The following is a 27,463-nucleotide window of genomic DNA, read 5'->3' as shown; positions in this document are numbered from 1 at the left end:
CCCTTCTTCCTGCCTCTCTCTAAGCATGTCCTCAGGAGAGGATTAAAAAGAAAAGCTACTCTCTAATAACTGCATCAACCCATGTCCTTCATGTGCAGATTCTGTTACCGAGTGACACGGGTTGACCACAAGGGGAATCTAAATGCCTCCACAACCTCCAAGAGAAGTTTTAGTGTTGTTGTTATTCTTATTGGGTTGTCTTTGTTTTGTTTTAACTAGGAGAGCTTTAACTTCAGAGTTGGGTAGATTGTAAAACAAGTGGCTCACGTATACCTCCTGGGACGAGAATTTTCAGATGATCTCCAAATGAATGACTCCCTCAAATTTGCTTTGAATCCTCCCTATACTTTCATGATGAAATCTGGTTCCATTCAACCAAGTATTCAGTTAATAAAAATAAAGACATTCTGAATTTTTTAAAAAAAGAATGCTTGCACATAACATGCAAAAACAAAACAAAACAAAACAAAAAACAAGGTAGGGGGAAATGTGATAATAACTATTTAACTTTGGAATTAAATAAATAGCCTTGTCCCTGTACTGGCATCGAGGTCATTCACACAATTAGAGCCAAGGGCACCTAATGGGAGGTTAATGCCAACAGTAAGGGAAAACAATCATTGCAGTGCTCAAAGTTACAGCAGGATTTATTTATATTTAGCTCTTTCATTTTTTTAAAAAAACTAATAAAATAGCAACAGAGAGTTGAATATGTGTGGGGAGATAGCATTAGAGAATGCCTAGGCCCTAAAGTTGTTGCTTAATAACTTAAGCAGGCCCTTAAATATGAGTTTTTTAATTTCAACAAACAATAGATATTTTAAAATCCTAAGTATGTAAAAATGAGAATAGAAAGTCATCCAACCTGCATTTGTTGAAGCCTCACTCTGTATCAGGCCCTATTTCAGGTGGGAAAAACACCCAAATTCCTGCCCTGGGTGGAGCGGGGGTGGAGGAGTGGGGGGAGGGGAGGGGGGAGGACTTACTTTCTAGTGAGCAGATTCTCTGTAAACCCACTACTCAACCAGAACTAAAGTATATAGTTTAGGTAATATTTTTTAATCTCTTCTTTTTGTATTTATTTATGTATTTTTTTGAATTTGTATTTTTTCACAAAATTGGAACTGTGATGTTTTATACTTAAACTAATGTAGCCACATTTTCTATATTATTAAATATTCCTCAACGGCATTATTTTCCTGGCATCATCGTGTGCCAAGTGAACTGTAGTTCATTCAATCAGTCCCTATTGTTTCAAGTCATTTCCTTTTTTCTTTCATCATCATAGATAACAATATGATGAACATCGTTGCAGATAAATCTCTGCACAAGTCCAAGACTACTTTTCAGGATAAAATATAAGAAAGGAAGTTGCAGGATAAAGGGGTTCCAGGATAGTTTTCTATTTCTGGTGAATTAACACATTATTAAGTATTAAAATTAATTCTTTTTTTATTTTATTTTATTATTATTAGTTAAGGTATTACAAATGTGTCCTCATCCCCCCCCTTAACCCCCAACCTCCCCCCCACACACACTCATGCTACCATCCCCCTGTTGTCCATGTCCATTGGTATGGCTTATATACATGTATACAAGTCCTTCGGTTGATCTCTTCCCCTTACCCCCGCCCTCCCCTACTTTCCTTCTGGGGATTGATAGCCTGATTGCTGTTTCTTTTTTTTTTTTTAATATTTTATTGATTTTTGACAGAGAGGAAGGGAGAGAGATAGAAAGTTAGAAACACCGATGAGAGAGAAACATCGATCAGCTGCCTCCTGCACATCTCCCATTGGGGATGCGCCCGCAACCCAGGTACATGCCCTTGACCGGAATCGAACCTGGGACCCCTCAGTCCGCAGGCCGACGCTCTATCCACTGAGCCAAACCGGCTTCGGCAAAAATTAATTCTTGATATAAACCAGCAAACATTTACTAGTACATACATAAAGGTAGAAATTTATATATCTTTTATTTAATTTAAATAAAGGGAAAATTATGTTATTTGATTTATATTAGTTCAATTACTTAGAATAAAGTTATGTTTTTATGTAGGTTATGTTTTTATGTCTATATATTAATAGTTCTCCTTAAGAAAATAGCATAATTTAGTTTTTAAACTTATTTCTTACTAGAGGCCTGGTGCACGAAATTCGTATACTGGGGGGGAAGGGTGTCCCTCAGCCCAGCCTGCACCCTCTCCAATCTGGGACCCCTCAGGGGATGTCCGACTGCCAGTTTGGGCCTGATCCTAAACCAGCAGTCGGACATCCCTCTCACAATCCAGGACTGCTGGCTCCCAACCGCTTGCCTGCCTGCCTGCCTGATTGCCCCTAACCACTTCTGCCTGCCAGCCTGATCACCCCCTAACCACTCCCCTGCCAGCCTGATCAACGCCTAACTGCTCCCCTGCTGGCCCAACCACCTCCAACTGCCCTCCCCTGCCAGCCTCGTCACCCCTAACTGCCCTCCCCTGCTGGCCTGAGCGCCCACAACTGCCCTCCCCTGCCAGCCATCTTATGGTGGCCCCTTGTGATGACATGGGTGTAGCCATCTTGTGACTGTATGGGCGTGGCCATCTTGTGATGACATGGGCGTGGCCATCTTGTGATGACATGGGCGTGGCCATCTTGTGACTGTATGGGCGTGGCCATCTTGTGATGACATGGGTGTGGCCATCTTGTGACCACATGGGGCAGCCATCTTGTGTGAGGGTGGATGGTCAATTTGCATATCACCTCTTTATTATATAGGATACCTTATTTTAGGGAACAAATGATTTTTAAAACCATAGTTTTGAACAATATTCAGGATAAATTATGAGCATAAAAGTGCATCAAGCCCCAGTCTTTCTCTAAAGTATTGATTTTTTTATACAAAGGCAGACATTGCAATCACTGCTATGTGACCACCCCATCCTGCTGGTCAGCATCCGGCAGAAACAGACACTCACTCCCCTAGATTTCTGAATTACGACCACAACACCCTTTCCTGGGGCAAGGTTTTTAAAATTTCAAGTTTAATTGCACTATAGTATTGAGAATTTCTTATCTGGCTAGATTCATGCTGGAAATTCAAGAGGCAAGGTGAGTTTGTTGACAGCTGCCACTCAGGAGAAGGAAAAACAGAAGCAGGTGTCATGAAGAACATACTTCTCCATCCCCATCTCCATAAGCTCCCAGAAGGTGAAAGACAAACATGTGGTACTGGGATTCAGTCTATCACAGAAGATGAATAGCAGCTTAAAAATAAAGCCATTGCAATGACTATAAATGGTAGATTCTACAAGAGGGGAAGAGAAGTTGGACCACTCTGTAAGTCCTTTTCTGGGTGAACTATTTGGGGAAAACACCTCTTTTGCACAGAATTAATTTTATAAGAGCATTTATGTAACTATTCATTCTCTTAGAAAATATTTATTGAGTCCTCTATATGCCAGATATTATGCTAAGCACTAACATACACTGATGAATAAAACAGATGTGTCAAGCTTACCTACCATCAATTCATCAGCAAACAGACCAATAATTCTTACCACAGTGACTCCCTCCACTACAGATACCCCATGAATATGAAGGTGTGATCAGTCTCACCAGCCACTGTCCCCATGGAAGGAAGTGATTAGGAGGTGGAGAGAGCTCCCCCGTCCAGAGAGAAGCCTGTGGTGCCCACTTCTGTGGAATAAGATGGAAGTGCAAGAGAAAAAGCACAAAAGCTCCTTTTCCCACCCGCTTCCTTGCCCTCCTCCCTCTCCCCTCTCTCTGTTCCTCCCACCTTCTTCTCTTGCTCTTCCTGAAGTTAATCCATAAATAATCTTCAATTTAGGCTCTGTCTCCACAAAGTTAAATAAAAGATGAATAATTAATTGTTGCATTTTTCCGAGCATCTAAAGAATTGAAAACAGAATGAAAATATTTCCCTTAAAAGCTGGTGGCATGTTTTTATTCACCATCACTGTTCTTCATTGCCATCGTCATTAGTCATTTGTGATATTTAGTGTACTCCAAGCACACATGTTTACATGTAAATCTTGTAAAATTCTCACAGCTCTACAAAGGGCGTATTATTGTCCTGTGTGAACTGATGAAGGAAAACGGGGGCCAAGGCTATTTATGCAGTTTGCCCAGAGTGGCGCCGTTGATAACACACAGGGCCCAGATTCCATCTCCCGTGCTATAAACCATGCACCAGCCTCCCAAATTAACTGCAGTTACTGTAGCTTACGCCTCTTGGATAACAGCTGCCTATAGAAGGAACCATTGGATTTCTCTTGTTTCCCTTGCATTTATCCCCCAAATAAATCAAGACAGAAGTTCTATGAAAGAGTAGCATCCGAATATGAGAACGAGGGAAGATACCAACTCTATATACTTTTAAAGCCTATTATACATTTTAGATAAAAAGTTTCAACAGAAATCTATGCTACTTCTAATAGTTCCTAAAGGGAAACCTATAGGAGAACCCCGGGAGAGAGAGGTCACCTCTGCATGTAAACCAGGGACTGTCATTAGCCATGGAAAGCTGCTATTTGTCGATCCAGAACCCTGGCACAATATCAGAGTTCTGTGTGTCAGAGGACAGGCATACTTCCAAACCAGAGCTCCTCAGGTGAGAAGATCTCTGAACCCCCAGAACCTGCACACGGACTGCAGCCATTAACACCAAGACAGCCTGTAGGTGGGAAAAGCAAAGGCCCATGGAGTCCCAGGGCACGCGCCCACCACAGTCACTGTCATAACCACCACTTCTCAGCAGCAGCAGAAGCCATGAAAGGAAGAAGATGCAGAGCCCCATGCAGGAGGAAGCCATGCATGCAGGACTCAGGAATTAGAGCATTTCAAGTGTCCACAGTTACATTCTATTCCTTCTGAGCATCAGGGTTAGCCTCCAGTATTCACAATTTATCAGGGCTTGGTTGCTTTGTCAGGGCTTTTAAACAAGTAAAGGGGAAGCTACGTTTCTGTAGGAACTAGACATTCCTCACAACACTTGAATAGCTACTTAAATCCTCGTGTTGTTCTAATTTGTAAAATCTACGCTATTCTGTTTGTACTGTACTGTAGGACCCTTGTATTGTAGGATTGTTTCATGGTCTCAGTGTCATTTATTGTCAGTCACAAGCACTCCTTATTCTCAGAACTGAATGTGCTGAAAAAGTCTCGTGTGGCTCACATTTTGTTAAGGTATAAGAAAATATGATTATGTTTGGAAAGTGCCTGGCACTATCCCATTGAAAGACTATATGGAAACATTGGTTTGGGTTTAGGGGTATATGCTATTGTAGTTTCATTGATGCAAAAGATACATACTAATTGCTTTTTGGTAATTTCATTAACTTTCTTTTTTTTTTACCTTATTGAGATATAATTGACATGTTATCTTGTATAAGTTTAATGTGTAGAACTTGCTGACCTGATACCCTTATATACTACAAAATAATTACCATCTTAGCTTTGGCTAATACCTCCACCACATTGCATAACCACCATTTCTTCTTTGTGGTGAAAACATAAGATCTACTATTTTAGCAACTTTCAGTGATAGAGTAGAGTGTTATTGCTATACATTAGGCCCCAGAACTGACGGTATCCATCTTATAACAGCAAGTTTGTACTCTTTGACCAATCTCCCCTTTTCCTCCAACTCCCAGCCCCTGGTGACTGCAATTCTACCCTCTGTTCCTATGAGTTTGGCTTTTTGTGATTCCACATATAAATGAGATCAGACAGTATTTGTCTTTGTCTGACTTGTCTCACTTAGCATAATGCCCTCAAGGTCCATTCATGTTGATGCAAAGAGCAGGATATCCTTCTTCCTCATGACTGAATAATCTGTAATAATAAAAGCATAATATGCTAATTAGACCGGACGACCTTCCGGACAAAGCCAGGATTATGAGGGAAGACTGGGTGCCGGGTTCCAGAGGGAAGCTGGTGCTAGCAGCTGGGGGAAGGAAGGCCTACCTTGCATGAATTTTGTGTATTGGGCCTCTAGTTGTGTGTGTGTGTGTGTGTGTGTGTGTGTGTGTGTGTGTGTGTTTAATATATTTTATTGATTTTTTACAGAGAGGAAGGGAGAGGGATAGAGAGTTAGAAACATCGATGAGAAACATCGATCAGCTGCCTCCTGCACACCCTCTACTGGGGATGTGCCCACAACCAAGGTACATGCCCTTGACTGGAATCGAACCCAGGGCCCTTCAGTCTGCAGGCCAATGCTCTACCCACTGAGCCAAACCGGTCAGGGCTATAGTTCTAATATATATGTCTGTATACAGCATCTTTTTTAAATTTCATTCATCCACTGATGGAGGCTCAGGTTGTTTCCACTTCTTGGCCATTGTGAATAATGCTGCAATGAATATGGAAGTGCAGACATCACTTCTGTTTTCGTTTCCTTTGGAAATTTACCTAAAGGTGGGATTGCTGGACCAAATAGTGGTTCTATTTTTAACTTTTTGAGGCACCTCCATACTGCTTTCCACAGTAGCTGCACCAATTTACATTCTCATCAACAGTGCACAGGGGTTCCCTTTTCTCCACATCCTCCCAAACACTTGTTATCTGTTGTCTTTTTTACGATGGCCACTCTGACAGGCGTGGGGTGCTGTCTCACTGTGGTTTGGGTTTGCTGCATCAACTTTCGTTTGGGAAATTACTTCCTGTGAGTCCCCGAAACTACTTGAGGGTCTAGTAATCATCAATGTGCATATGGAAAGAAGCTAACACAAGAGAATGACCAATGTCACTTAACCTCATTTTCTCAAACCCTAACACAGTGATGGGGACAGAAGAGGTGCTTGGAAAGTTTAAATAAATGAAGGCGGCTTCTTTCCTTAAGGTTCATGGAATGATTTAGAAAAACAAATCCTCAAGTAACATAGGTTCTACAAAAAGGGCGACAGTGTTCTCCTTCCAACCAATAGCAACACCTCACCAAAGTGGATTCACCTGGCAACAGTCATGATCCCAACGCCTTTGAAAGGGGGTGACAGTTCACAGCAGAACACACCTGAGTAAGCAAAGCCGGCGGTTCTCCCTGAGTCCTTAGTGCAGCATCTGTCTAGCTCTGCTGACCTCAGAAACTTGCTGGGCCGGGTTTTCTGATGCTGCCAGCAGTTTGGTCTCATTAGGGACACAGTTACTGTGATCAAAGTTCAAATGGGATCAGAGACAAACAGTTTGAAACATAACACTAAAGGAGTGGTTGTGGCTTCCGATTATTTCCAGCAAGTTGGGATAAAAACCCAAGAATCCCACAGTGGGTCATGAACAGAAGAGAAGCAGGAAACAGAGAGTGAAGGGCTTTCTGGGGGAACAAAGGCGGGAAAAGGGGGAAGGCAGGCTGTGATGTGCTAGTCTGTGGGTATCTTTCATCTCCTGAAGACAGTGTGTGTCTTGTAATTCCCCTAAGCAATGAACCTAACTTCTCATTGATGTTCATCTGCATTCATTCTCAAACTATGGACACTATATAATAACAATTATGTTTTCCTTACTTAAAGACAGATGTTTAGAGCATACAATAGCCCAACAAGTTTGAAAATGTGTTGTTTGGTCAACTCTGCAAATTATTGTAGTGGCTGGTTGTTACAATTATTTTATTTCTAATGTACAATACAGTTCATTGAAATTTTATCCTCTCCATGAGATTTTTCAACTTTTTATTCCCCTGAGGCTTATGCAGTGGTTCTCAACCTTCCTAATGCTGCGACCCTTTAATACAGTTCCTCATGTGGTGGTGACCTCCAACCATAAAATTATTTTCATTGCTACTTCATAACTGTAATCTTGCTACTGTTATGAATCATAATGTAAATATCTGATATGCAGGATGTATTTTCAGGGGTTGCGACCCACAGGTTGAGAACTGCTGCAAGGAAGGGACAGAGGGGTGTATGTTTTATGGCTATCTTTTATTTGAAGAAAATGTTAATAAAGCAACTGACACATTTAAATGATTCTTCAAAGAAACCCATTCTCCCAGAAGTAGAAAGAGAATCTTCTTTATTTTGTACCTGGGAAATTTGCTAAATGTGCCGAGTCAAACGCAGAAATGAGGCCCCATTTCCAAGTTCAAAGATCTGTTCATGAGACTTTATTCATTGCCTGGTGACTATGGCAGGCACTCCAGGTTGTCTACCCAACAGCCAATCTCTTTTCTTACCAAGAGAACCCCAGTTGCATGTGAAGTGACAACACGCACAAGTAAAAACTACATTTCTCAGTATCTATTGCAGCCAGTTGGCTCAATGAACCATGAGCATAAGTCACTGCATGGGATTCAAGAAACATTGGTCTATGCCTTACTGTCCTTCCTGTTTTCTCCCTCCTCTTGACTGGACAGTGAATGTGACTGCCAAGGTTGCAGCGGCCATCCTGTTGGAGCCAAATATAAGTCCAGATGCTAAGGATGACAACGCACAAAGATAGAAGGAGCTGGAACAGTGAGAATACAGGGTGTCCTTCATATAAGTCTGGATTTACCCACCATATGGGGTAGAAAAAAAATAAGCCCTTCATTTGTTTAAGCTGCAGTTATGTGGGTTTCTCTTACCAATTGAATGAATACCCTAAATAAAAGAATGTCCACATGCCATTCCTCAGTAAATGAGAGAGACTAGAAAAACAATTTTCTATCAATTATTTATGTCATCTCTGGTCTTAGTCTGCTGGTTAACATGGGAAACTGCCTATCTGATAGGGTCTGGGCTCTGTGACAGGCGCCCATCTTTCCCCAGGTGCTTGTCCATTTGTTTTCACTTGTTCACCACCAAAGGCTGGTTCTTTCCCAACAGTCTGAGCATTCAGAGCTTGGCTGTGATTGTGTGTTTGCCTCATGCTCCAGAAATCAGCGTTGTTTCTCCTCTGGATTTTACCCCAGAGGACTGTGTTTGCCTTTAGTATTTGGTTCTTATAGCAGAACATTCTGACCTACCTTGAATGAACATCAGATTTATATCTGGCAAATTGCCCAACCACTGCCCAAGACCAGGGATTTTTCTGTCCTGGTTCAGAATTTCTGTCCTGGTTCAGAAGCAATATTTCTGGTAGTTACCTGACACAGTGTGACATCCTCCTGGCGACAAGACAATCACCTTGCCACTGCATTTTGCCAGAGACCTTGAGCTTTTCTCTTTTCCCCTTAGCAGGCTTTATAGAAAGGGGTTGGTTATAAAAAATATTACAACAGGTGATGGTATAAAAAAGATGGAACATAGCCAACAATCCACACCTCAAATACTGGTGGGTGACTTATTGAGGTATCAGTGTGTCTGTGTGCTCTCTGTTCTCTCCCTTCATGTGTCTCACCCCAACATGAATTCCTGAGATTTGAGGGGTTTGCTCTGCAGAAAGTAGAGGGTTTCTATTTCTACTCTACTCCAGTCCTCTGACTTCCTGTTAAAACTTAGAGGCATTTCCTGTCTTTTATAGGGGCTTAAATAAACTGTCCTGAAGGGAGGAAAGAAAGAAGAACTTGGCCTTCGAAGGCCTCCCACAGGGCAAGATTTCATAACCAATGAAATGGAAGGGGTGGTATTTGTCCTGTGAGTAGCCTGGGGACTTGGTGGGACCTCAGAGAGTTGGCTGTGAGATGGTCCTAGAGAGGGTGCCTCTTCGAGGCACAGATGCCCTAGCTTCACCAGGGACCTCCAGAGCCATGTGTGGCAGCAAGCAGTAGAGTCCCCAGACCTGAAAGTAATAGAGAAACTAGATAACGAATGGATGCCATTTGTACTCAACACTGGAGCCTCGCCTCAGTGCTTCTGGGCCTAGGAAGACACCAGGACGTTTGCATGGCATGGATGTGGCTTAAGGAACAAGCTCCAGTACTGACTCAGGTTTCCATTCATGCCAGTCCAATGTTGAATCAAGTTGTCTTAAACAACAGAGACATGTGACCAGCCCTTCCACCTGACTTCACAGACTGAGTTCTCACCCTACAATACTGTTTCTAGAGGAAGTGAAAGATCTGCAAATACAAATCTCACAAATCCCCTCCAACCTGGCACTTTTTAGCTCTACTGGCGCCTGTGTCTTATCAGGTGACTAGGGATCATCTTGACATCACTCAGAGTCTGGATTACTTAACAACAATTACGTGCCCCTTGGCTAATAGGAAGTACCATTTTGACCTTTAACATAACTTCAGTGTTTTAGTACCCATGGCACTGCCCCTGAATGAGACCTATTCTCATTTAAGCACTGTTAGTGATTATTTTCTCAGAACCTGGGGTCCTGCCTTCATTCTGGAATTCTGAAATTGAAACAACCAGCTGAAATAGGCAATTCTGATTAAGAAATGTGCATTTATCAAAGTTGGAAATTCAGGGAATAGTAGCCATGGCAGTAATCTGTATGATTGATTGAGGTTGCTAGCCAACTATCAAGATGAAAAACAAATATATTTGCTGTGAAACATAATTTGTCATACTGATTACAATTAAGAATTTTGAAATGGAGAAAGAAGAGAAAAGGGGAGGGGGGGAACTGGCTCTGTCTCACCTAGAAAGAATTTTAAAAAATAATTGGAACTCAATGCATTAAAACAGAGCAGTCTCAATTTCTATTAAGCAGGCTAAATGAATCTGTTATTACCTTCACTATGTATGATGGGACAAGAAAAAAGAAGAAAAAAAAAATGACGCCCTCGAATCAAGTTCATGGCCCTTACAAAATCAAATGTGCATTAAATGCAATAGATAGTGTGAGTTCATAATTGTTTGCATCCAAGAAGGGCAGTTCTATTGAACTCAGACTCATTTCCAATGTAAGATACTTTATTTTAAGTGTTGTTGCTTACAATTGGATTAGCTGAATTAGAAAGAAAATGAAATTTGGTTTGGAACCAGCACTCCTTCTTGGCTTCCTGATTAACACTGAACTTGCTTTGTTCGCTGCAAGGCTGGGAACATTGGCCCATTTAGTCTCAAGACTGGGACTCACCCAACACCAACTTCCCCAGCGCCTGCTGGTAACAGTTACAGTATTTTGTAATGCCAGCTGTCCAGTAACCACAGAAACCAGGGCAGGGATTAGAAAACATCAAAACCCTCTCAAATATGACTGAAATTCTGAAGCTTTCTAAGCCTTCTGGAATTTCCCTTGGCAATTTGCAGGGATCAAGATCTGTACTTCCTGGGTGAGAGTTCAAGAAGACACATGACAGAAAGCCTGGTCAGATCATGTCACTTATAGCCAGTTTCTCCTTCAGAGCCAACCCTGTTCCATCAGTAAAATAAAAACCCAGCACCGTGCACAAGAGAAATAGAGTCATGTTTACCTAAGAAGAGCTAGAACTTCGGCATTAGGGTATCTGGTAGAAATTGGGGGGCAGAATTTAAAATCTGGTTGTGCTATGGCTAAGCTAGGGTTCTTCAAGACTAGAACTAGAGGTTATATTAGGGAAGACTGCAGACAAATATGAAATGATTGAGGTGGTAGGAAACTTCTAGAAGTTAAGGTAGGAGGACACTGAAATTTTCCTGAGTAAAGATTTCCTTTAGTGAGGATGCTCTTGGAAGTGGTACTGTGCAATTTTCAATGGTCCCAGCCCAGAATGTAATACCTCCCTCTCTCTGCACACATACACGCTAAGTTCCTCTGAGTTGTGTTGATTTACAGGCCCCAGGGGAGACAGGAAATAGTTAATCTGCTGATTTTAGGGCCTAGGTTTGTGCATGGCACTCAGTGAAGAGTGCCGTATTATTTCCATAGTTGGGCTAATTCCGGGCCTTGGTGAAGTTGGGAGTGCCAGGGGCAGGGGGCGGAAGGGCCAGGCAGGGGAACAAAGGGCCAGTGTGCTATTGTTACTGGTCTCTCTCATCGCAGTCAACTGAGTTGGAGGTTGATAATTAAACTTATGGGAACTATTCTCTCTTAGTGTGAAAGGCAACTCTAAATTATTCCGCCTTGGCAGCCACATCAAAGATAGGAAAGCACAGAACAGAAAGATGCCCAAGGTAATGTCTAAGCTAAGCAATGCGTGTTGGGAGATAAGCAGGTTGCAAGAACTCGGGCCAGGCAGGGCAAGGTGAAAGTTTATCTCAAAGCACCCCCTCTAACTTCTGCTGCTGCATGCCAGCTTCTATTAATCTTTACGTCCTATTCTCATGACATACCACCGCTTTCTCCACCATAGTTTAATTGCTGCCATGAAGCTGCTTTCTTTCGGTAAATTGTTCAATCATTCCTTGCCCACCCCTGCCTCCCAGGTCCTTAGAACTTCATTTGATTAAACAAATCTAGTGAGAGCTAAGGGTAGATGATTTCAAATCCTCATCTGTTCTTGGCCGCACAGGTATTTCCTTGGTTGCATGAGATTTTTTCTTTTTCCTGAGGTATGTGTTCACCCTCCTGGCTTTTTATAGTATTATGGGAACAATGACCTCATTCTCTCCAGTTGATAATCGTGGCATACTTTTTATAACTTGAAAAGGCATCTGCTTATTGATATGGGGGTTAAAATTAGCTATAACGCAAGTGCTAGCTACCGCATGCCTCGCCTTATCTCGTGGAGCAAAATAAGTAAGACAGAAAACACGTGAAGTGCGTGGCTCAGCCTTTGCAAATGATAATCTGTGTTCCGGTAGGGACCTTTGTCTCCTTTTTATGCTTGATTTCACAGCTGAACACTTAAATAAAGAACCCAGTGTCGCTGCACATCTAAATAGAACTACAGTGGGAAGGAAATAAAAGTCCTATAATGAAGAGCTCACATTTAATTCAAAACCATAATATCTGACAGTTGGCTAAAAATGTAAAAAGTGACAAGCTGGTCTTTTTCTGTGGAGAAATACCACGCACACGACGGAGTTTCAATCCTAAACAAGAGGAAGGATGATCAATGAACTTAAGGAGGCTGATAAGATAAGAAACCTGAAAACTGAATAATTGTAATAATTTTATGCAATAGCACTAGTATTTCTAACTCATGTGTAATGTAACGTAATCCTAAACGGATAAAAAAAAAAAAGCAATACATTTAACATGTGTTCTGTTGATTATGAGTTCATGCTGCTAGGATGGTGGGTTGCAAATCGTGATAAATTCCATAATGAAATGAGGATCGGACTTTGCACAATATTGCAATTGTCTATTCACTTATCTGACTCCCTGAATGAATCAAAATATCCTTATAAGACCGACTGCCTATTATTTTTGTCTCCTCAGTACCCAGCACACAGCCTGGCACACACAGGCACTAGATAAAGGTTTATTGTCATTCAGATGATCCACATTAATGAAAGGTGGATCCCATTCTTAATCCAGCCCAGGGCTCTTTTTAAATGTTTGAATACCATGCTTCTCCTATTGTAAACATGTAAATGCCATGTGGGGGGATTTAGTCTAATCAGCATTGAACACATTAGGGAAACATATTTTAAGCTATTTGAGAGCTTTCCATCACTCTCTCCCTGTCCCATCTCACCACTGGCCTGGCGTGCAAGGCACTGTACTGGCAGGGAAGAGAAGGTACACAGAGGGTGACATTAGGCCACTGAGCAAGTGACCTGCCAGGGTCCAAAGGCTCTGAAAGGTAGATGGAGTTAGAAGACAAATTTTCCCAGCTGCCCAATTCTAATTATGTCTAGGCTTCCTCACCTGTCCAGAGGGGCAAGTGCCCATGAGGAGCAAACACAAACCCTCACTGCCCTCAGTGTAGGGGAAACACCAGGCGGCCTGGGAATAAAGACAGAGAGAAGACGAGGCAGAGCTCCTGAACTTCACCCATGTGCAAAAATGATCTTATAATATGCGCCATTCATTCAAGAACCATGCTTCGGTGCATAATGTGTGTGAGGCTTTGTCTGGGCTTGTCAAATGCTTTAAAACGAATCACACAAACTGCTACCTTCATTGCACAAAGACCAAGGAGGCAAGGGCTATGCCCAAATGACCACAGAGCCAGGCAAGCAGTGACCTCAGCCACAGGAGGGCCCTCAGTGAACTCCTGCTCATCCCATCGTCCCCTCCACTGGATGATGTTCCCAGTTGCTCCCCTATTATCAACACAGCAGGCAGTGTTCTGTATAAAGTACAAATCACATCCCTTTCCTCTCTGCACTTATTTAATATCCTACAATAACAAAATCCAATCCAGGTCCATCTCCACCACCTCTAAGGGTCTGCCTTCACTCTATTTCTCCAGCCCCTTTCTTACCAGTTTCCTCCAACTCTCGCCCTGCCCACACCATCTTCTTTGGGTTTCTCAGGTTCTCTGAACTTCCCTCTGATCTCGGGGACCAGACACATTCTATCTTCCAGTAACAGTCTTCTCCCAGATGTTCTCCTGGCTTTTCCATTCACTGAGGTCTCAGCATACACGCCCTTTTCAAACGAGCCTCCAATTATGCTCATTTCACGTGGCAGACTTTATTATCTCCATGACACTCCTCATTATCTGAAATTGTTGACTATTAATCTGTCTGCTTGTTTGTTTACGTGTCTGTCTCCCCCTGCACTGGGAGGCAAGCTCCCTAAGATAAAGAACCAGGTCAGTCTTGTTTACCCTGTGCCTCGTAGGAGGCTGGTGATTTATAGAGACTCAACAGCTATTTCCTAAGTTAATGAGCGGATCTTCTTCCTCTCTCTTCTGTCTTCATTTGCTCAGTACATTTTTGTGTAATTCCATTTCATCTCCAGTGGAAAGTTTCACAGAACCAACAGCTGCTTACACAATCACCAGGAACCTTTTTATTTATGGATCACCTTCAAGCAACATCCAAAATTAAATAGATTTTTTAAAAAGAGTTAATGAATTATGGAAAAATGTTTAGCATGTGGTTAAAATTGTAAAGACTCGCCCTAGCCAGTTTGGCTCAGTGGATAGACCATCAGCCTGCGCACTGAAGGATCCCAGGTTCAATTCTGGTCAAGGGCATGTACCTCAATCCCTGGTTGGGGCTCCTGTAGGAGGCAACCAATAGATATGTCTCACATCAATGTTTCTCTCTCTCTGTGTCTCTCCCTCTCCCTTCCACTCTCTCTAAAAGTCAATGGAAAAATATTCTGGAGGAAGGATTAACAACAACAAAGAATTATAAAGACTCAGTGTCATTTTTATCTATCATTCATCTCTCTAAATGACTCATAGCTTTTGTTTCTTTACCTGCCTGTTGGTTATTTCCAAGGTACTAGAAATAATAGCCTCCAGTGCCTTAGGTATTGTTTATTATCCACACTCCTTGTTGCCTCAAGTCCTTATCCCTCCACTGTATCTTTTCACTTCTCAGTCATCTTTTATTGGTCACCTACAACGCACCAGGCCCTGAGAATAAAAAGAATGACTTACAAATGGTCCCAGCCTCAGGAAGCGTGCAGGCCGCTAGAGAAGACTGGCGCGTGAAACACTGTGGGATGTGTAGGGGTGTGGGCAGTGGATTAAGAGATGCGAAGTGAGAGGCAGGTGGGAAGCAGAGCATACACTCAGGGTGCCATGCTGAAATCTTTGAGTTTTTTCCCGTGGGAAAAATGACCAATCAAGGTGTTCATTTTCCACTCTAAGGAATTCTAATAAAGTCATAGTCCATTAGCAGAATGAATTTAATTTCTTCAGTCTTTTTAACTGAAGTTAAGTCCTATTAAGGCCATTAGTGTATTTTCTAAAGACTCTGAAGAAACCTCCTTGAAACAATAAAATAAGCCAAGGTGGGTGATTGTTGTTGGATGTGCAGTTTCCTGCCATTTTTCTCATCCTCTGTTTTCCACTAGCCCTTTGGGTTCATGAAAACCTAGTATGCATAAATGGACTAATTCCAATAATGAAAAATTATAAAGGTTTTATAGGGTCTAATAAATAAATAGACATTCCAAGGCATCATCAGAGACGTCTATCTAACTCTTCTTGATGTTCTTAGCCTCGTTTGCTTTCTTGTAAGGAAAGGAAATGAGGAAAGTCACAAGGAAAGGAAATGAAACACTGTCACATTTTTTTTACCATACCTTTTGGATTTTTCTCCACTTATTACATACAGTAAGGTCCTGAAACCAGTTAATTCTTCAGATGAAAGTGTGTTCAGTTTTTGGTTTAAACGTAGATTTTGATGTTATTATACAATGGGTGATGTGGGTTTCTTTAAAATCTCTTCTGCATCGCTCTCTTAATGGCACGCTATGAAATGCTGGCTTTCCTGAGAGAAACCAGTGTTTAAGACAACCTCAGCAAAAAGGCAATTTATGGGCCTGGTGGAAAGGCAATATGTCCAATAGAATATGCAACACCCAACAAATGCAAAGTGCCTAGTTCTATTTACCATTGCATTTTCATTTCTGCCACCTAAGGGGAGAAACGGTGAGAATGGGAAATACAAAAACAAGTCATAAAGAAAGAATTTTAACTCATGATGCTAGAAAAAAAGAGGGACTTTGACACCAGTGAAAAACCCTATAGATTTACAAAACTCAAAAGGTTTTGGCTGTTGATCAGAGAATGGGGTGATATTAAAAGAGAAGGGAGGGGAGTAAGGAGGAAGTAACTTCTACTGTGTGTCTTCTATGGGCCCAGCGGTGACCTCGGCATATTCATTCATAATCCTATTTATTATTTGGCACAATTTTGAATCACAATCAGATGGTATTACTGGGATTGAACCTATAAGGAAGTTAAACTCCAGGAGTTGAGTAACTTGAGCTGGCCACAGAGCTGTGTGGAAGACAGGATTAGGTTCCAGCCTAAGCCTGAAGCTCACGACCTTTCCATGTCATGACACAGCTTCTTACTCTAGCCCAGGGACATCGTAGGTAAGATGCAGGATTTAAATTGGACTTTGGACTAAATGAGTAACAGAGGAAATGTAAGAAATGCACTGATTTGTATCTTAGTATTGAATTGTTGGAATTTTAAATTAGTCAGAAACCGCTAAATTGCGGGGGCGGGGGGGGGGAATGGAGTGTTGTAATCTACAATGTAGATTTATATTCAATTTCCATTTATTGGTGCCATGCACTGAGACTCACAAAGGCACATTCCTTTTCTCATTAAAACACAGTGATTCATTCCACAAACCCAACAACCACAGCAGTGCCTTATCTTTGACAACCAATCCTTGGTCACCTCAAGTACCTAAAGGAAAGGGCAGCTGAGTGCTCAACTAGTATCCCAGATGTAAATGACCACAGCGGACGTCACCGGTGGGATTGCCGAGGTGGAGGAGCCCCTAGGTGGGAAGTGAGACGTGGGAAGGATTTCGGGAGAAGACCAACATGTCATCAGGTGCAGACTCTTGGTGCTTATTCCGCTTTGATTCCTGATGATGCTTTAGGGTTTATACTTACGAAGACAAACAGACCCTGGGAGTGTGCTTTCAGAAAGTGCTTCCCCCACTGTTTTGCTTGACAGTGAAGGAAAGTGGGTAGCAGATCAATGTGCTTGAGGAGATGAAAAGCCCTTGATTAGCAGCCAAGAAGCCTCCTAATGAAATGACATTTACCTCCAGGGAGTTCAAGTGGCTCATAGAACCTAGTGCTTTCTGTGGAAAGTGCTTGCATTTGTTTGGTGCGCTCTGAGGTGCACTTCATCAACGTTGATACAGACGTAAAGGTGGCCCCCAAATAGATAAATTTGCACGTCCGTTAAGTTGCGAAGCAAAAGTTTTGTCTGCATCCCACACCTGGGTGTTGATGAGGATTGTTTACTGTGTGCACATCCCCGAATGAACTCCTCATAAGCCTTAGGTCTGCAGAGAGGGACCGCCATATGTTTTAGCCTGAAAACAACTAACAAGTTTTCATTTTATCTCCTAAAATCTTGGGGAGAATGTAAGAGTATACTGTGAGCAAAAACTATGCCCCAAATAAAGAAGTTAATTCCTGAAAAAATTAATAACCTCTGATGATTTTTGCAGAGGTGAGTAAACTATTAGACTATGATTTTTAATGTACTATCGTTTAAATGTATATATGAGATTACAGTTTTTGCGATGACTTCATAAAAATGTGTGCATATAAAATGCTTCCATTTTGAGATGAGAAACCCACTATTACTATGAGTAGTTTGAAATTAGTAGAAACTACTTTAATGCTGTGGGAGAGTTTCAAGGGCACCCAAGGGCAAGGATGCATTTGGAGTCAGAGACTAGCAATCTCTCCCCGCTTCCCCCATCTCTGTGTCTCCCTTTCTCTCTGAGCAGCTTCGCCATCCCTCTTCCTTACTGAGTAGGACTTCTCCAGCCACCAGAGAATTTCCAGTTGTGCACCTCACTCATCAAGAGAATGTCTGCCTGTCACCGGCTCGATTCCCAGTCAGGGCACATACCAGGGTTTCCAGCCCAATACCCAGTAGGGTGCATGCAGGAGAAGCCGATTGATGTTTCTCTCCCATCAATGTTTCTATCTTTCTATCCCTCTCCCTTTCTCTCTAAAAATCAATAAAAATGTATGTTTTTTAAAGAGAGAATCAGCTTGAGAATCTTTTAGCTCCAACTTTAGACTCAAAATAGACACATTTTATCTCATTAAAACATCATGATTTGCTCTACAAACTCAACAACCAAGACAGTGTCCTAAAATCTTTTGACAACTAACCATAGTTTACCCCATATGACTAAAAGGAAACAGCATCTTAAAGCTAAACGAGTATCCAGATGTCAATGACAACAGCAAGTGTGTTCTTGCCTCTCTGTAGACAGCGGTCATTCCCCCAAGCAGTCAGCTGTAGCCAGGGGTTCAGGTTCACAGTGGGGTGAATATGCTGTTGTGCCATTAGAACAATATGCATTTAGAAGGGCACAGCTACCCCCCAAAAAAGAGATGAAGTAAGAAAATTAAGTATGTCTGCCTCAAAAACTGACACAATTAAAGAGACTTCATTTCAAACGGGACTATTGCATTTTGTAGCTAAACTTCAAAACAAAAAATTATGACTATTAGTCTTTTTCATAGTCCCTGTGAACTGTCTCTGCCCTCCATCCTCCACCCCCCACACCCTTGCTGATGAATGACTATTCACCTTCAAAACTCAGCTCACATTTCTACTCTCTCTGGGATGCCTTCCTCAACTCCTCCCTCTTTACTTCATAACTTCTAATCGTGCATATTTGAAAAAAGCACTTGTCACACTCTTTAGTGATTATCAATTTAAAGACTATAACGGATGATTTTGTATTGAGTATTTTATTTCAGAGACTATTTTCTGAAACTCTTATGTAAAAATAAGCCTCAGTAGTACCCTGGTTACTCTTTAAGGAATCTAAGAATAACATCTGAGGATGATAGATAGATAGATAGATAGATAGATAGATAGATAGATAGATTTTTAAAAAATCAATTAGATGCTTAATGAAAACCTTACAAAAAGTCCTAAACACGTCAGTTATACCGCAATTAAAAAGAGAGCAAGTGTCGACCTATGAACCAGGAGGCCATGGTTTGATTCGGGTCAAGAGCACATGCCCAGGTTGCAGGCTCACTCCCCAATAGGGGGCATGCAAGAGGAAGCCAATCAATTATTCTCTCTCATCATTGATGTTTCTATCTCTCTCTCCCTCTCCCTTCTCTGAAATCAATAAAAATATATTTTTTTAAAGAGAGAGAGAAAATGAATTAGTGAGAGCAAGAAAAAAAATCCTAGACACACACCAAAGACTCCATAGTTTTGCCTTCACCTTAGAAAATACAAAAACAAAAACAACAACAACAACAACAACAAACACAAACAAACGTGATTTTCCTTATTTCCTCCTTAGACCTGTCCAGGGTTCCTAGGTGTTAGCTCCACTAAACAGGAATGTTCTCGCACACTCTCTGTGTTTCTACTATACGTCTGGAAGTGTGGTAATACTACACGAGTATTTCTAAGAGAGCATTTGAGAACTTTGATAAATATAACATAGAGAAAGACATTCTGACACTTATATTATATCTCACGTAAAAAAAGTTAAGGTGACATATTTCTCCACGAAAGTGGACATGAGATGTATCTCATTAAGGTATCCATTGTATGTCCCCTCTTTTTATACCCATGAGAAAGAAAGAATTACACAGCTGCCTTCGTCTGTCACCATGTAGGCAGCTATCCCAGGCATACTCATAGAACACATTTGGGGTGTGGTAAGAATCTTATGTATGAACTAAAAGGGGCCAAGATCATGCCTCAAAGATACCAGAATAACCTACTTTCTAGTTCTACACATTATGTTGTTTTAAAAAGACATAAACTTCTTCCTAAAGGACTTTGAAAAAGTTATCTTATTTCTTTTAGCTTCCATTTCTTCATCCATAAAATTAACTTCATGATACCGGATTCCCTGGATGGTTGTGATGTTTGATATTATTTATCTCAAATTCCAACTACATATGGAGTGTCATTTCCCTCCCTGAGCTCTTCACGTTTATAATGATACTCAGGTAGGAAGCCAGGCCCAGGGCCGCACACGTACGTATACTCCCACGAAATAGGCACTCTACACCCGTATGTACACAACACTCACTCGGTGTGCATACTTGGCAGTTTATTTCCCCAACCTACTCCCTCACAATCCCCTAAGGATGCAAGGCAGGGGCAAAAGGAGGGGATGCCTACCAGAACCCAGAGGCCCAACAGAGTGGCGATTTGCTTGGTGGGAAATAATTTAAAACACTGTTTTTATATTAATACAAATAAACAAGAAGGGAAACCACAAAGGCATTGCATGCTAATGAAAGACCGCTTTCAATTCTCCCCAGACCTCCAAGGTCTGAGTCCACTGGTCTCTGCACTTAGGGTCTTGGGTGGACGTGAGAAGCACCCGGTGTGTGAGAAGCACCCGGTGTGAAACATCTAAAAGAGCTGTGCGTGGAGCAATGTAGCTTAGGGGGTAGATAGCTAGACCCTAAGAGCCCACGAATTCAATCTGAAATGCAACTCAAATGTGGAAATCCACTCCTCTTTGCAAGATTTTTCCTGACATTCAAGGAAATCTCTGGAAAGCTACAGCAACATTGAAACCAAGGAACACGACACTATAAAAACAACCAGATGACCTGCGTTTTCTAGAACAGACCCAAATTAAAATGTTTGCTCCTATTGTCCCCACAAATAGAGTTATAATTGTTAGACCATGTGTTCCATTTGTTGGTTGGTTTTGAATTTGACAGTTTTGGTCATTTTGCACCCATGACAGATGGATACCATCCTCAATTAGACAGAATGCTACCGAACTCTGCAAACATCAACTGGAACCAAAAGGTGACAATGAGATTGAAGAATTTACGGCAATGAATGCAAAATACTACTTTTTAACGTTTTCTGTTCCAGCCTGCCAGAGTGATAGCATATATGTACAGTAGCTCCTCCCCCCCCCCTTATCCATAGGGCTATATTCCAAGATCCCCAGTGGGTATCTGAAACCATGGATAACACCAAACCCTAATCAACTTCTGCAACTCTGCCAGAAATGTGGTGGCAGCTTCTTCATCCACAGACTCAGACTCTCTGGTAATTTTTATATTTCACAGTCCAAACCTATTCCTGAATCTGTGTGACCACCCCTCACTTGCAGTAAATGCCTTGGTGTCACTCATTTCAGGGGATCCCTTACTTAAGTCTTCACATAACCTCAGTGCTTTCTGGCGGAACATGTTGTGATCAATTGTTATACAAGGGTCTCTGTTAGACTGAGCTTTTCTCGACAGTCTTCCACAGAATGTCATTAAAAAATGGAAATAAAAGTGAGGATGGATCATGAAGATTCCATAAAGGACAACTTGTAAGCTATTGAATATTTGTAATGTCTTGCATATATATATGACAAAGAGAGGAGGGGACAGAGAGATACAGTAAATTGTTACTCCACTCACTCATTTATACATTCATAGGTTGATTCTTGTATGTACTCTGACTGGGGATCGAACCCACAATCTTGACGTATCAGGGAGGATGTTCTAACCAACTGAGATACCCAATGGCAAGAAAACCATTTTTAAAAACACTTGTTTGTAAATAAAATTGTAAATACCGATTCATGGTCTTTGTGGTAGTTTAAGATAGATTTTTTTTTCATTTCTGAGAAAATACAGGCTCTCTTGAGTCCAGCAACAAGCATGTTAAAGGCAAAATACAAAAGGAGAGCTGTTCATCTTCTCAGCTCTGAACGGATTTTGGTAAATGCTCTAAGGTACATCCTGACCCCACTCAATAAAACTACTGTCTTCCAAAATGTATGATAAGCACAACTCAGTGGTTTTCAGCACCGGTGGTTGGCCAGGTATCCAATGTTCCTCAAAGGCGAGAGGGCGGGTTTTTCACAGCACTAATGAATCAAAGGCATGAAGTCCCTCTTCTGATGTGCAAGAACAGTTATCCTTTCAAGCAAACGTTCTCTAAAGCCAGTGATACCAAGCTATCAAAGAGCTACACTCTGTCATCTGCTTGAGTGTCTCAAACAACCATGAAGAAACCATCCTCTTTCTTTAACGGCTTTTTCATAAAGATGTTAGACTCAACATATGGGATAAGCCATGGAACAGAATCTTAAGCTTCCTATAATACCTCAGCATCTCTCAAGATTGTTGTGACAACCCAGGACACGTGGACAGTTAGGGAGTCGGGTGTTTTTCCCAACTTTGTCATTACCGATTGTGCAGCCCACATGAAAGCCACTTTTAGAATCTCTCCATGTTTAAAGAGGAAATGGTGACTCATGCCTGAGAAGCAGGAAGAGGAGGTCTCATCAGCATCTTCGAATCAGATTCTCCTCTGCTCCACACTTAGGCCATGAAGGAGCTTCATTTCATAACAAACCAGAGACCAAGTCTAAATTAGCATCCACACAATCTTGAAGAATTGAAGGCTTATGCAGTTGTAGTCCTTGCCAGGACGGGTGTGGATCAAAAGCAATGTAGAAAGCCTTGTGCCACTGAAAGCAGCTTGTCTTCTCCACTCCAGTTGTTCATGTAATTTTAACAACCATATGCTTGTCTTCTGTTTTCTGGCAACTTAGATCTGCTCTTTATTTCTTTTTTGGTCTCAATAGAAATTAAGTGGTTTTGGCCATCAACATTTCTGCCTGTCTTCTTTCAGTCTCCCGTGAAGAGGACCAGATGGAGTAAACCTTATAGTTCCAACACAGTCATTGGAATTGAAAAAAATGGGCTTGTAACTTTCCATTTTTATAGGCAAAGACTTAGGCTGCTCCATGAGAGCATGGTATGCTGGGCTACTGTCTTATTCTACAATGAGGGGTGAAGCATCAAAGATTTCATCTAAAAGAACAATTGCAGAGATAGGAGAGGATTTAGGTAGGGGAAAGAATTTCAGAGCATTTGAATGACCAATTTTCTCACTCTGGACATGACTTATTTTATCATGGAAATGCTACCAAAAAAAAAAAAAAAAAAAAAAAAAGGCAACAGGAGGGAGAGTGGTAAATGATAATCCAACCTAACCAGTTTGAGCAGTCTATTCAGAATATCACTTTGAATTCATGAATTCTTTATTTGCCAATTGAACAGAAATAAGGAAGAAGGACTTTTCCATTAAGGAAGATCCTGCTTCAAAATACAATGGGCTGTCTAGCAAAATCTCAAGCTAGAATCCCCAGTGGCCTTGGGGAAGTTCAGTGGCCCCAGCATGTAGTGCCTGCTCTCTGGAGTGGCAACAGAAGCAACAGCAGGTGCCAAGATGCAGGGACCTGGACCTGGACCCTGCGTTGGAAGGAGCTTCTGTGTCACTCCCACAGATGGGACAGCACCAGTCATAAAGAGGGGGCTCACATGTCACTCTTATGATTGAAGGGCATTACCCGCCCTCCCCAGCCCCCCCCAAAAAAAAACACATAAAAAAATGTTTCCAGACCAGCCAGCATCAGTCAAGTCACTGTGATACAAGTGTGTCACTATTATTAACTCCTTTGATATAAATAAGCCACGGTGGTGAAAATGCCACTGTAGATATTTTACTTTGCTTCATCTGGGGCATCCAAAGATCTCAAGCAACTTTAAAATGTTTCAGATGTGTTATCTGTATGAAGGAAGCATGGAACAGCACCCGGTGGATTTAATAATCATAGGAAAGATTCAAACTGTTGTCAGGATATGCATATATAGGACATTTATGTGTCCTAGATATAAAGGACATTTGTCCTTATATATAGGACATTTAAAAATTATGTTTAATTTTGATGCATGAGAATCTTCATTTCTGTCACAATTTTCCATTTGAATTTCTCTTTGCTTTCAGGTTGATTTCCTAGTTTCAAAACCAGAGACACAGAAGTCATTGACATAAAAGAAATGGCCAAAACACAATTTAAGACTGTGTGTCACAGTAGGATTTCAGGGGTTAAAAATCCCCCATGCCCACCCTGTGCATTGATTCCCACTTCTCTTTTTATTCCACGATATTAGGGGATGTGTGGTTAAAGGCAGGTTGACTGTTACCCACAAGACACCTAACTTCCCTGGAATGCCCTTGAAGACCTGAATCATCATGGGGACCATTAAACTTGACCTGACTTATAAAGTCTTTATGAAAAAAAAAGTCATAGCTGTATCTTCTCTGCCTCATTCAACTGTACCCATATAATTTGGGGGTACCTCGGGCTAGAACCTAAAGCAGAGTTCCCAGGGGGTCTCTGAAGTTGACCAAATTTTCTGGACTTCCTCTATCCCAAACCATGACTTGGAGACAAATTTTGGCCTTCTTAAATCCCTAGAAAGTCCAGTCCCAGCGTGAGGCCAGCAGGAATGTGAGAAGCTAGTGGGATGCCAGAGCCTGCTAGCTCTAAAATGAAAGACAAGTCAACTGTTCTTTGATGAGACTAGCATCAAAAAACCACAGTAGAAAAATCCTTTCCCTTGTGTAAGAGACATCACTTTTCCTAGATATTTCAGTCATTGTTGAGCCCATTTCCGCCTGATGAACAAGTCTTAGATGTGAGTCTCTGTGATTTGGTCATCATTCCAGGGCCCCAGGGTATAACTGACTGCTCCGGAATGACACGTTGCGAAGTAGTCTGTGGGGTTTAAGCTGTCACATTCCTTATGGAGTCAAGGTTACCATAACCGTCACTCCATCACTCGGGCAGCTCCAGGAAGGGCAGTAGGGTGGAGGGGAATTTCACACATGCCATGTGTCGCTTTCTCATCCTGTGAGCTCTGGCTTGGACTTGCTGCTGTTGAGAAGAGGGGAGGAAGCGTGTATGGACGATACAAACACAGGGACCCGAGAATGGACTCTGAGCTATAATTGCTCACCATGACTCACATGTTCGGCTTGATTCTATGGTACCAGCTCTTCAGCACTCAGCGGTCACCTCCACTCTGGGCAGAGTGAGAATTTGGTGGGCCAATCCAAAAGATACTGAAGGTGTTTCCAAAGGGAAACCAAATCAGATCATTTCTTCCAACCCCAGACAAAGTGACTTACCTCACTGTTTACTTAGTCGGAATAACAAAATTAGATCATTTTTCTTATCTTAGAACAAATGGTTTATTGTTAATTACAGCTCAAATATGTGGTGGTAAAAGTAATTAAAATAATATCGACGTTGCATCTATTATTAAATGCAAGATGAGTGTAAGTTTATGGGACAGTTTCTCTAGTTGTTCCGGCCCATGCTTCCTTTCGTTATAAAATGCCATCTCCAGGTTGGGGGTTAATGAGGGGATGAGGACACATTTGTAATACCTTAACCAATAAAGAAATTTAAAAAAATGCCATCTCCAGCCCACTCCTGCCACACTGAAAATCTTCACAGAGAACTTGATTGATGCTACACTCAGCAAAGGCCCGCTCTTCTCAATGTGGGTAGAGTGCCTCGCTCTCTACCTCACTGAATAAATGTATGCCATTTTCTCAATCTTGCTTTAGGCTTTACCAATGAAATTGCTCTCTATAGGGTCCCCAATGCCCATTCATTTTCCTTAAACAACTGGTGTTCCCAGTCATTTTTTAATGTCACATTTATAAAACTGTAATGTATTATATAGTAAAATTCACCCTTTTTAAGTGTACAGTTATATGACTTTTGAAAAATGCATGCAATCATGTAACTCCCGCCACATTAGGATACAGAACATTTCCATCACTCCAGATGGGTTTCTCGTGTCATTTTGTACTCAGTGCCCCCTCCTCCCCCTCCAGACCCTGGTCACTTCTGATTTGCTTTCTGTCCCTAGAGTTTGGTCTTTCCAGGATGTTACATTAATGGGAACAAGTAATGTATAGCCTCTTTGTCTGTCTTCTTTCACTAGCATCATATATTTGAGATTCACCCATGTTCTTGGATATATCAGTAGTGTGTTTTTCCCTTCTTATTGCCAAGTGACATTCAATTGAACCGATGTACCATTGTTTACATATCCCTCCTCCAACTGATGGGTATTTGTGTTATTTCCACGTTTCAATGATTCTGGAAAAAGCCCCTCTAACATTCACGTACAGGTTTTTGTGTGCATACTTGTTTTCATTTCACTTGGATAAATACCAAGGAGTGGGATTCCTGGGCTGCATGAGGTTTAGGTTTCACTATATCAGGAAGAGCCCAGCCGTCTCCCAAAGTGGCTCTACCATTTTGCATTCCTGCTAGCAGTGAATGAAAGACACTGTTGCGTCCTGACCCATTTGGCTCAGTGGATAGAGCGTCAGCCTGCGGACTGATGGTTCCCAGGCTCGATTCCAGTCAAGGGCATGTGCCTTGGTTGCGGGCACATCCCCAGTGGGGGGTGTGCAGGAGGCAGCTGATCAATGTTTCTCTCTCATCGATATTCCTAACTCTCTATCCCTCTCCCTTCCTCTCTGTAAAATATCAATAAAATATTTTTTAAAAAAAGAAAGATACTGTTGCTCTATAGGTTTGTCAGCATCTGCTATGATCGGGTATCTTTTTTAAAATGTTCAGTCATTTTAATTTGTGTCATGGTATTGATACCAAAGGATCAACGGGAAGGCCAGATATTATAGGCATGTCATTTTGGCGGCTTCACCAGGAAGCTGCAAATTTATACTCCCCAAAAATCCACTGGACTATTACTTGTAAAATACAAGGGGAAGGGATCCAATAAAGAATAGGTGGATTCATGTCCAGTAAAGTTGGGGTGACATAAGGAAGGCGCTTGCCTGTCAGCCACATCTGGGAACAAAAATCATTGGCCAGAATGGGGATGGCCACTGCAAGAGCATGAAAATTTGGGAATACTTAATCTCCTTAAAAAAAAAAAAAGAGAGAGAAAAACTAAGATGGCGGCATAGGTAAACACCGGGAAATTGTCGCCTCCCACAACAATTGAAAATTACCGTAAAGGACTGAGCAAACATCATCCAGAACAACAGAAAGGCTGGCTGAGTGTAAATTCTACAACTAGAAGGAAAGAGAAGCACGCTGAGAGCCAGAGGCGCTGCGGAGGTGAAGTGCAGAGGTACGGTGGCGTGCGCGCGCGAGGAAAGGGGGTGGCACCTGAGGACGTGGCTGCCTTTTTGAATCACAAACTCCCGACTGCTCTGAACTCCGGTTCCGGGAAGTCTCTGGGGACCCAGGTCTCATACG

The sequence above is a fragment of the Myotis myotis genome, unplaced genomic scaffold, assembly GCF_014108235.1.
Source record: "Myotis myotis isolate mMyoMyo1 unplaced genomic scaffold, mMyoMyo1.p scaffold_m19_p_3, whole genome shotgun sequence".
In the NCBI taxonomy this organism is placed as follows: Eukaryota; Metazoa; Chordata; class Mammalia; order Chiroptera; family Vespertilionidae; genus Myotis; species Myotis myotis.
The sequence above is the reverse complement of the archived record's forward strand: the minus strand, read 5'-3'. Positions refer to the sequence as shown.